Source organism: Euprymna scolopes, chromosome 7 (assembly GCF_053919585.1).
Source record: "Euprymna scolopes isolate OS-2025 chromosome 7, ASM5391958v1, whole genome shotgun sequence".
NCBI classification, from domain to species: Eukaryota; Metazoa; Mollusca; class Cephalopoda; order Sepiida; family Sepiolidae; genus Euprymna; species Euprymna scolopes.
Genome location: NC_136488.1, coordinates 95,426,514 through 95,439,186, shown reverse-complemented (window position 1 = coordinate 95,439,186; position 12,673 = coordinate 95,426,514). Strand labels below are relative to the sequence as shown.

Here is a 12,673-nt window from a genome sequence, read left to right as displayed (position 1 = left end):
CCACGCATCCGCACCAGCAAAGGGGAGACGGTGGTTAAGTGGTTAACAACACGGATTGTAAACTCGGGCATGGAAAGTTCGAATCCAATCCAATTCATTTCATAAGAACATTTTCATTTGGGACGATGGCAACTTTCATGTTATTCCTTTTTGTAAATACCTAATACCTTTCTAGAAATAATAATCGTCTGATTCATTCATGTGGAATGAATCAGACGGTTATTATTTCTATAATGCTCAACAACAAAGATCTACAACAGTATGCTAATTCTAGGATTTTGCCGACGCACATCAATGTAGTTACGCCTATAACCAAACTCCCTATGGAACGCGTCTTTCAGCCATTTTATTATTTATTTACTAATGGGTGTATTTTTATTCGCTTTGTCTGCAGGTAACCTTTACAGGTGCCTCTGTATAAAATCGCCGGATCTTTATTCTTTCAGGTGGGCGTTTGTGTAAATCGACTGGGTGTTATTTCTTCCGGCTACGTGTTATGTTCGGTACTTCAAATCCGATAAGTCAATATTAATTGATTTATTTGCTTTCTTTAATGGCATATTAACCCTTTTGGTCTGTTTAATATTGAATCTAGTAAAAAAAAAGTTGCTATGCTTCAATTTTTTATTTACAAAAAATATGTATTCATGGTGTTTGCTTTAACTAGTTATCTATGATGCAGATTTATGTACTTAGCTCTGGATACACTTTCATGTCATACCTAAGACTAATTCTATTCCATTCACAAATGGGACTCTGACAGGTACTATAATTCCAGATCAAAGTAAACCTAATGTAAATGGCAACAAACGGGCGATTTTACACTCCTCAAATCTCCCAAATTAGAGTATAATCACTGGATGCTATTTTGCGTTATATCCAGGAATTAAAACAATGAAATAAGGCTTGATGACCCCAGTACCCATGTTTCATAACGATGCTGTTCTTGAATGATAAAGTTCGAACGATATCTTAAAGGTCAGAGATGATTTCAGCAGGTCAAAAAAAATCTGTGTAACTTCCCATCAAGTATTTTCTGTCTCTGGCGAGATTTTAAAGGCGTCTCTGGGTGTTATCTCCAATGATAGGCAGTGTGTGTAGTCAGACAAGTTACCTGTCTATGTCTGTCTGTCTGTCTGTCTGTCTGTCTGTCTGTATGTATGTCTCTCTCTCTCTCTCTCTCTCTCTCTCTCTCTCTCTCTCTCTCTCTCTCTCTCTTATATGTATACAGGTTTTATGTGACTGTCTATCTTTTAGAATAAACCTTTTTTTTCATAATTATCAGTAACTGGGTGGATTTACCAGCAGACAAAAAGAACCTGTTTTCACAATGATAACATGGTTGTATAATGATTTATATCTACCGCTACAGATGTAACATTAAATCTGTCAAAAAGAACTGAATATTTATTCATTTTCTTAACTTTTGCAGCTCGAGTGGCAGAAACTCAGTTCAACGTCAGACCTGATTAAATTTCCACTTCTGATAATGCATTTTAAAACTAAAATATATGGTATTCTATTTTTTCAAGATTAGCAACGTGTGGGTAGAGAATTTAGATTAATTCTCTGTGCATGTGTGGTGTTGCAAAAATTTTCTATACATGTCTTGAAAAAAACGTGGGTGGACAATGACATTTCATTTATTAATAGTTTGTCTACAAACTAGATAAACAGTAAAGGCATATGCTTAAATGAAACATGCAAGTAAATACATTGTTTCTATACAGGAAAGAATGCACAATATTATTCATAATAAGGTAAAAAGATACATAAACATAAGGTATTTACTTGCATTTTCTCATAGTATATTTTTTGTTGAAGGGGGGGGCACCGTGAAGGCAATGTTGATTGTAACAGTTCTAGCCAGCAAATAAGGAAGAAGTTTGGTCTTGATTCTTGACCATGTGAAGTGTAAGAGTTCTCAATTAAACTCTCATGTTCAAAAGATTTAAAGAGTAAGCCTAAGGGAAATAACTCTGGCTTAGAAAATAATTCTCTCCAAAAAAGATAGAACTTTGTTTCCGACAAGATCATGTTCTAGTTGCCTAAACTGACATTTGATTTCTTTTTTCACTTTCATGTCATGCTTTCTTAGATGATGAATCTCTGTGGATGATATTTCCAGCAAAATCTAGAAAACGACAGCTCTTTTCTTGCAGAAGAGACGTTGCTAGTCTTTTTCTTTATTCTATCATTGTTTTTTATGGTAGATGCTCGACTGAGCTCAAATCTCTCCCTTCCACCCTATAAAGCGTTCACAGCAATAACTCATCTAATTACAACCACGGCAAGAATCTTTGGTGCAAACCCATAACTGCCCCTGTTTTAAAAATAATGTAAACTGATAAAATAGTTTTATTTAAAAAAAAATATATAATTTTATGGCTAAATGACGATTGACGATTTCAACACCATTTTGCTGGACAAGGAAGGTAATTTCAAATAATTCAAACTTTGGCGAGATTTTAGAAAGATATTCTTAACATGGAAAAATTCAAATTTATCACTAGTTAACTCTCACTCAAAATAGCTCTTCAGAAATAGAATTTAAAATTAGCGTTGCACATACTTATTAATCGCTTAAAAATGATTAAAAAATAAAACTACATGATCAGTGTACGTGATTATTGGTGTACGATATTTTCTTTAAGTCATGTATGTCATAAAGATTTTCTTTATTTTTTGTTTTTTCTTGGGGGGGGAGTTATGAACTAGCACTAAAAAACTTTCCTCTTTTTTTTCTCTACCAAATATAACTTACATGAACAAAGTTTCTTTCCAAGAACTTTTCATATGTGAAACACGATACCACGCAGCTGCTTTCCAACTAACTACAACATGGTTGTTTTCACGTTAAATGTTAACAAATACTTGTCGGGCCATCAAATTCTGTCTATCTAATCCATCGTTCAAAATCCTATCGTAGTCTTATTCATCGTTAAATTGACAATCGTTTTAATTCTTATCATCGAATGGCCATTGGTCTTGATAAGGTGTGATTTATCCATAAATTTAAAAAAAAAAAAAAAAAAAACACCCCAAACTAGAAAATATATGAAAAGTTTAAAAATCTTTACTAAAAACTTGTTATTAAATGCAAACGTTTTATAAACTGAACTTACCGAAAATATAAATTAAGTTTATATTAAAACTGTCCATTTTCCTTGTAATTTTTCAAGTACATGTTTTTTAAAAAGAATTAATTAAATGAATTGTTTGAGGCCGAAGAAGGAAGCAAATATGTTCTTTTCTTCTCTCCTTCTGCTTCTAGTCAATATTAATGATCATAACACAGATGTAGTACTCGGTGGTTTTGGTTTACGGCATATCAGCCATTTTCGGGTTATTTAATGCCGAATTCAGTAATTTGGGAAAAAAAAGATTTTATGCTTCAAGTTTTTTACAGTGTGGAATGATAAAAGCATCACCCTAAAGAAAACAATGCTACAACTTTATTCTAAAACTTTTATTGAAAAAAAATCAATTCAGGTAACTTGATTATGTAGTAGAGCTGACATATCTTCAATGTAGCTGCCTTCAACTTCAATCACTGCCTTGATATGGGTCCGGAACCGGTAGCATGCATTTTTCACAAGTGCCAGCGAGAGCTTGACAAATATTTGGCAGATGGTGGCGATCAGGCTGGCTTTGGTGTTGTAGGATGAGCATGTTGGTGATGTTCTCAATGTATGACCAAACGAAGTAGTCCAGCGGGTTCAAGTTGGAGGAGAAGGAGGGAGGGACCAGTGAGAGAAGGGTACAAAGTTGTAGCACTCCTGCTAAAGCCAAGGCAGGATCTCTTTATACTTGTGGACCAATGCTGGGTCCTGCTGCCACATCCAGGGTCTGCCAGTGACCACCTGATTGCACCAGGGGATCACCATACTCTTCAGCACATCCAGGTACACTTTGGTGTTGACTTTCAAGCCGACTTTAAAGATGTGAAGTGGCATGCTGTGGCCCTCACTTGAAACCACACCAAAGACCATAACCGTGGTCGGAATTTCATCACCTTTGGAATGCCCCTGTTATTCGTGGCAATCCAGCGATGCACTGTGAGGGTGCTGGCAATGGCCCTGTTGTCATCACTTGGATCGGTAGAGAGCATGAGTTGTACAGTGGCACATCTTCAATCTCGCTCGTTGAACATTGTGTCACTTTCAGACATAATAGAAGGCTCATATTACTCTTGGAATTTTTACACAACTGGTCCACTAATAGATGGGCTGCAACAAAAAAAGAAAACCTGTTTTCATCAAACGGAAATGGAATCATGTCGTCTTTCTTAAGGTGACAAATTCATCGTTCCACCCTGTATATCGTCAAATATTTATTCACAGTGTTTGTTTTGGTTTGATTATTTTATTTTACAGTTTTCCAGGTTATTTAATGCTGAATTCAATAATTTTGGAAAAAGTTTTTTTATGATTCAGTTTCTTTATATCTTCAAATATTTATTTGTGGTGTTTGGTTTGGTTTTTGTGTAAAGGAAAGTTGTCTTCGTTTTCGACTTTGCAGAACATGTTTGAGTTTTACAAAGGAAAAGGAAAAAAATGATAATATCAATGTTCGGTGCATTTTAGCTCAGGAAGCCAGTATCTTCAGACAGCCTGATTAGGTAGAGTGTCCACAAAGTCTGGCTACATAAAGTCTGGCTACATAATGTAGCCAGACTTTGTGGATACACTGTATATGTGGTAGAATAAATTATGGAAATCCTCTCAAAACTAACTTAATCAAAACAACCAAGAAAATCCTTTTTTTTAGAAAAAATTTCTATATTTCCTTCCAATTGGCTAATTCATATCACAGTTTTACACATCAAAATATTCTTAGTATGTCGATAACTATCAACAGAAATTAACACATGAATAAGCCTGCAGGAGGCTGAGTTTTAATTAATCTTATTATTATTATTATTATTATTATCATCATCATCATCATCATCATCATCATCATCATCATCATCATCATCATCATCTATATATTAATATGATAGCGTGTGTGTTCTTTTGTGTGTCACGCTTACATCCGGGTCAACAAGTAAGGAAAAAATTGGTGTCACTGTTGAGGCAAAGCTAATAAAAATGATTTGTTCTTCTTGGCCTTTTGGCCAAGATCAAAGTGTACTATCTGTTCTTCAGACGCGACATTCAATTTCTCCTCTCTCTCAGTGGAGGAGAAATCCTTTATGACTAAGGCAATTTTTTATTCCTTTTCTCCACGTTAAAAAAACGACCTTGGTGTCTAAATATGTCCCGTGGAGAGGCATTGTAAATAGGTACTATATTTAATGTAACAAAGTTTTAATATTACAAATGTAACTGGGGAAAGTAATTTCTGATTTAATTACAAAATGCCATGGAAATATCTTCCTGGTTAATTATAAGGGCCATGAAAAATGTCCCTTCTGATTATTTATTTATTTTTTGTTTGTTTACTTGCCTCCCCACAATGGTAGAGTTGGACATGAGGTCGGGTAAAAATTTGGGGGAAACCAGCTCCCCAAAAGAGGCACTCTGGTCAGTAACAAAAATAAAAATTGTATCAGTAATGAAGGATTTCTCCTCCATTAACCAAGACCAAAAAAAAGGGGGGGTTAAGTCACTGGAATGTTGAGACTGATACTACACTCAAAAATTCATGTTGTAGCAATGGTTGCCTAATCCCTAACCGTGTTAATATTTTTATGTATTAATTTGGAAAAGCTGCTGAAACAGTTTTTGATTTAAACATTACTTTATTTCAAGTATATTTTAAACAGTGGGGTGGGGATATGAAGTCAGTCCCGGAAATGACTTAAACCGTTTACAATTTAAACATTACTTTATTTCATGTATATTTTTAACAGTAATGTAGGGATCATGAAATCAGTCCCGGAAATGACTGAAACCGTTAACGCATTTAAACATTACTTTATTTAATGTATAACAGTGGGGTGGGGGATATGAAGTCATTCCTGGAAAGAACTGAAACAGTTTACTATTTAGACATTACATTATTTCATGTATATTTTTAACAGTGGGTTGGGGATATAAAGTCAGTCCCAGAAATGGCTGAAATAGTTTACGATTTAAACATTACTTTATTTCATGTATATTTTTAATAATGGGGTGACAGACATGAAGTCAGTCCCGGGTTTGAATGAGATAAGTGCAGATACTAGCAGACAGCATCGCCCAGTATTGAATGAGATAGATGGAAAACATATAGTAGCAGAATACCCAGTGTTGCCCGGGATCGAATGAGATAGGTGAAAGAAATATACTAGCAGAACATGCAGTGTCACCTGGGATTGGATAAGATATGTGGAACATATATACCATGAGGATACCCGGAATTGATTGATGTGTTTGTAATGAAATAATCAGTTCAGGCAATATATAAAAGTTATTATTTAAGTGGGGGGGGGGCGACATAGTGGGTTAAAGTTATGAAAATTATTGTCGAAATTAGTAACATATCCAAGAATATGAAAAATGATGAAATGTGAGTTACTTGATTGGTGTGTTTGTAATGAAATAAGCCCAGACAATATATGAAAGTTCTTATATTAATAGGAGGAGTGCATAATGTGGGTTTTAAATGATAAAAAATGATTATCGAAATTAGTATCATATCCAAGAATTATGAAAAATGATTAAATGTGAGTTAATTCATTGATGTGTTTGTAATAAAATAACCAGCCCAGGCAATATATCAAAATTATTATGTTAGTAAAAGAGAGGGCGATAAGGATGGTTTAAATTATGAAAATGATTGTCGAAATTAGTAACATATCCAAGAATTTTGAAAAATGACAATATGTATGTTTGCAATGAAATAATCAGCCAAGACAATATATCAAAGTTATTTTTTTAGTAAAGGGAGCTTATCTGGGTTAATATGATGAAAAATGATTGTCGACATTAGTAACATATACAAGAATTATGAAAAATTACAGAAATGTAAGTTAATTGATTAGTGTGTTTGAAATGAAATAATCAGCCCAGGCAATATAAAAAAGTTATTATTTTAGTAATGGGTGATTAATAATGTGGGTTAAACTATTAAAAAGTGATTGTCGAAATTAGTAACATATCTGAGAATTATAAAAATTGATGAAATGTGAGTTAAAAGATAGTTGTGCTTTTTATGAAAAAATCAGACCAGACGATATATCAAAGTTATTTTTAAGTAAAAGGGGGCGATAAGGATCGTTTAAATTATAAAAAAACTATTGTCGAAATTAGTAACATATTCAAGAATTACGAAAAATTATGAAATGTGAGTTAATTGATTGGTGAATTTATAATAAAATAATCAGCCCAGACAATATATCAAAGTTATTATGTTAGTAAGTGAGGGCGATAATGATGGTTTAAATTATGAAAAATGATTGTCGAAATTATTAACATATCCAAGAATTATGAAAAATGATATGTGATTTAATGCATTAGTGTGTTCGCAATGAAATAATCAGTCCAGACAATATATAAAAGTTATTATTTTAGTAAGAGCGAGTGAAAAGAGTGGTTTTAATTACAAAAAAAAATATGGTCGAAATGAGAAATGTATCCCAGAAATATGAAAAATGATGAAATGTGAGTTTATTGATTGGTGTGTTTATAATAAAATAATGAGTCCAGACAATATACCAAAGTTATTATGTTAGTAAGAGAGGGCGATAAAAATGGTTTAAATTATGAAAAATGATTGTCGAAATTAGTAACATATCCAAGAATTATGAAAAATTATAATATGTGATTTAATGCATTAATATGTTTGCAATAAAATACTCAGACCAGACAATATATAAAAGTAATTATTTTAGTAATGGGGCGATGATGTTGATTAAAATAATAAAAAATAATTGTCGAAATAAGTAAAATACCCAAGAATTATGAAAAATGATGAAATGTGAGTTAATTGATTGATGTATTGTAATGAAAAAATCAGCCCAGACAATATATCAAAGTTATTATTTTAGTAAGGGTGGAAGCTATAAGGTGTGTTTAACTTATAAGAAATGGTTGTTGAAATTAGTAACATATCCTAGAATTATAAAAAAAGGATGAAATGTGTATTAATTGATAGGTAGGTTTGTAATTAAATAATTTGCCTAACAATATATCAAAGTTATTATTTTAGTAAGGTGTGCGATATGGTAAGTTTAAATGTTAAAAATTATTGTCGAAATTAATACCATATCCAAGAATTATGAAAAATGATGAAATGTGAGTTAATTGTTAGTTGTGTTTTTTATGAAATAATTAGCCCATACAATATATCAATTTTTTTGTTATAGTAAGGGAAGAGGCGCTAATATGGATTAAAATTATGATGAATTATTGTTGAACATAGTAACATATTCAATAATTATGAGAAATGATAAAATGTGAGTTAATTGGTGTGTTTGTAATGAAATAATCAGCCCAGGAAATATATCAAAGTTATCATTTTAGTAAGGAGGCGATACAGTTTTAATAAAAGGGCTAGAATAATATGATTGTTCCTTCCTTCATGCTGAACAGAACGCCCACAGAATGCCCAGCAACAATATATCACATGTGAAAAATGCCATTGTGGAATTTCCACAGGTCCTGCTAGTTTTTATTATTATTATTATTATTATTATTATTATTATTATTATTATTATTATTATTATTATCATTATTATCATTATTATTATTATTGTTATTATAATAATTATTATTATTGCTGTTATTGTTATTGTTATTGTTATTGTTATTATTATTATTATTATTATTATTATTATTATTATTATTATTGTTATCGTTATTGTTATTATTATTATTATTATTATTATTATGGTTATTATTACTATTATTATAATCATTATCATTATTATTATTAGTGTTATTGTTATTATTATTATTGTCATTATTATTGTTATCATTATTATTATTGTTGTTATTGTTATTATTATTATTGTTATTATTATTGTCATTGTTATTATTATTGTTATTGTTATTATTATTATTGTTATTATATTATTGTTGTTATTGTTATTATTATCATTATTATCATTATTGTTATTATTATTATTGTTGTTGTTGTTATTATTATTATCATTATTGTTATTATTATTGTTATTATTAGTGCTATTATTGTTATTGTTATTATTATCATTATCATTATTATTATTATTGTTGTTATTGTTATTATTATTGTTATTATTATTGTCATTGTTATTATTATTATTGTTATTGTTATTATTATTATTGTTATTATTATCATTATTATTTTTGTTATTATTATTATTATTATTGTTATTATTATCATTATTGTTAATATTATTATTATTATTGTTGTTATTATTATTATTATCATTATTGTTATTATCATTATTGTTATTATCATTATTGTTATTATTATTGTTATTATTATTATTGTTGTTATTGCTATTATTATTATTATTGTTGTTATTGTTATTATTATTGTTATTGTTATTATTATTATTATTATTATTATTATTGTTGTTGTTATTGTTATTGTTGTGGTTGCAAGGTTGAACAATAATTAGTAAGGAAATACAATGAAGACGCAAACAACAAGATAACGCAATAATAAGTGTATTAAAGAAAAGGTATATTTACAATATGTACAAATGACGGTGTCGAGTCAGAGAGTCTTGGTGGGAGGACATGTACGCTCTTTGGCGTCACTTCTGGTGGCGTTTGAGTAAGACACACCAAGGCCTACCTAGGCTTGCCATTTATAGTGTTATGTTATTCGCATATGCAAATAAGTGGTTGCCACCACAACAGTTATTATTATTATTGTCATTGTTCTTCTACTTATTATTATTATTTTTTTTATTATTATCATTATCATTATCATTATTATCTTTATTATTATTATTATTATTATTATTATTATTATTTAAAAAAATTACTTTATTGGTTATTACTATTATCACTAATATTATTACTACTAGTAGTAGTGGTGGTGGTGGTAGTAGTAGTGGTGGTATGTTTTTATTATTACTGTCGCTGTAATGGTAGGTGTTGTTTTTTGCTGTCATTGCTATTGTTGTTTTTGCTGTTAATATTATTGCTACCAATATTAGTGTTGCCATTATCATTGTAGATTTTATTTCTATTGTTGTTGGTGGTGGTAATGGGAATAGTCTAGATAATGTCTCGATAAAACTATCGGTGGTGGTGTAACCTTAAATTCATTAACCCCATTTATGGGAGAATGTCAAATCAAAATATTGAAAATAACGATAGAACATCTTGTGATGGACTCACGTCAGGTAGGTGTCCCACTGGTCAACAGGGTGGGTCCTGTCGTCATCATACAACTGTTCAAAATTCTGAAGATTTGGCTGGATATAGGGGGGGTGAGAATTGCCAGAGAGGGTCCCAAGACACGGAGGGAGTTGGAACAGGAAATGTAAAAAAAAAAACATGGACGGATGAGGAAAGAAGAGTCCTGTCGGAATGCTTTATAAGAAGTGAAAGTACCAAATGTGGTGGATATATCCGAAAAATGAAGGAAGAATGGGAATCGAGAGGAGGAGGACCTAGAAGTGTTGCGAGTTTGATATCCCAGTTAAAACAAATTAGAAATAACAACCTACTTTCAGTGATTGCAAGAGAAGAGATTGAATGGATGGTTAGGAATGAAATGAATAATGAAAATAAAATTGATGAAACTAGCTCTGATGAAAGAACTGAGAGAGTGGAAGTGCAGAAGGGAAATGTAAGCAATGATGGGAGACGGACAACTGAGGAGGTATGGAATCCTATGGTTAGGGGAAGTAGTGAGAAAGAGTTTGAAGGATCTAAGGCAGATGAAATCATTGACTCTGAGACAATGGAGTCAGTGAAAGGAGCATATGTATGGAGAAGTGGTGATGAAGTTCGAACTTTGACTTCTGTAGAAAAAGAAGTACTTCAGAAGTTAAGAGAGGTTCTTCTTAGAGACGATATCATAGAGATTCCAAGTATGAAGAGTAGTGATAGGCGGAAGGTGAAAAACGAGGTAAAAATAATTCAAGGAGTAATTCACAACATATCATAAGAAAGAACATATCGATTACGGAACTTAACAAGTTTCTGTATGCAGCGTCATACATTATTGCAAATCGTCTTGGCTTATTACAATAGAAAAAGGGAGAAATGAAGGATAGAAGGCCACACTGGCAGAGGCGGCTTGAAGAAAGTATTAAACAGTGGCGGAAAGACATTGGTAGAATCGAAGAAATAAGAAAAGGAGTTAAACTAGGACAGAAAGCCAAGGACAAGCTTGGAAGGAGGTATAGATTGCTAGAAAAAGGAACGATGAACGTTCTAACAATGTTGAAAGAGAAGGTCCACACAGGTGGTATGAAAATTAGGAATTTCGTTGGAAAAAGTGTTGCATTTCGGCAGAACAACCTTTTCCGGAACAATCAGTCTCAGTTGTATAAAGAATTAAATGGTTGTAAACAGGCGGGAAATACAACACTCCAAATGCAAAAGATGCAAGGAAGTTCTGGAGTGGGATTTGGTCTGTCGAAGGGCGATATAATGAGAAGGCTAGCTGGTTGGGAGAGGTCAGAGGAAGGCTATCAGAAATGCAGCAGATGAAGAACGTTGAGATAACCATCGATAACGTTAAGGCTGGCATACAAAGGATGACAAACTGGAAGGCACCTGGTTCAGATGGAGTGATGGGCTTCTGGTTTAAACAGTTTCCATGCCTTTATCCACCTATAGCTGCTGCTCTGCAAAGGGTTGTAGAGTCGGGAGATGTCCCTAATTGGCTTGTGAAGGGAAGAACAACACTGATTAGGAAATATCCTGCAAAAGGAACAGATGCCAATAATTATAGACCAATTACATGTCTGCCATTGATGTGGAAATTGTTGACTCGAATATTTGCAGAGAAAATTTATGAACATTTAGAGAATAATGGTGTTTTTCCTGACGAACAAAAGGGGTGCCGGAAAGGCTCGAGAGGTACTAAAGAGCAACTACTAATTGATAAAGCAATAATGCAGGATGCGAAGAAGAAGAAGAGGAATCTGAGCGTAGCATGGATGGATTACAGAAAGTCTTATGACATGGTTCCTCATTCATGGGCACGTGAAACACTATTGATGATGAAAGTTGCTGAGAATGTGGTAGGGCTTTTGGAGACAAGTATGGTTCAATGTAAAACGGTGCTGACAGCAAACAGAGAGGAGATGGGGCAGATTGGCATTAAACGCGGGATATTTCAAGGAGATTCGTTATCACCACTTCTTTTTGTAATGAAAATGATGCCACTGAGCATCCTCTTGAAGAGAGAAAAACTGGGGTATAACTTTGGATCTGATGACAGACACCTCAACCATCTACTGTTTATGGATGATTTGAAAATATTCGATAGAAATGAAAAGGAAATGGAGAGACTGGTACAACTTGTGGGGACATACTCAGAAGACATTGGGATGGAGTTTGGAATTAGTAAATGTGCGGTGCTGGTGATGAAAAGAGGAATAAAGGTTCATTCGAATGGAATAGTGCTGCCAAATGGAGAAATCATGAAAGAAATAGAAGATACAGGATATAAGTATTTAGGAGTGCTGGAGGGTGTAGGCATCGTGAACAGAGTAATGAAGGAAAAAGTCAGGAAGGAGTATCTTAGAAAAGTGAAACTAATTGCCAAGTCGAAACTGTATGGAGGAAACCTAATG

At 32.5% G+C, this 12,673-nt stretch overlaps 1 pseudogene; it reads left to right on the top strand.

Annotated features, from left to right (window-relative positions):
- The first annotated feature begins 5,096 nt into the window (after positions 1 to 5,096).
- On the top strand, positions 5,097 to 5,307 carry LOC145280558 (U2 spliceosomal RNA; annotated as a pseudogene).
- Positions 5,308 to 12,673: the final 7,366 nt, after the last annotated feature.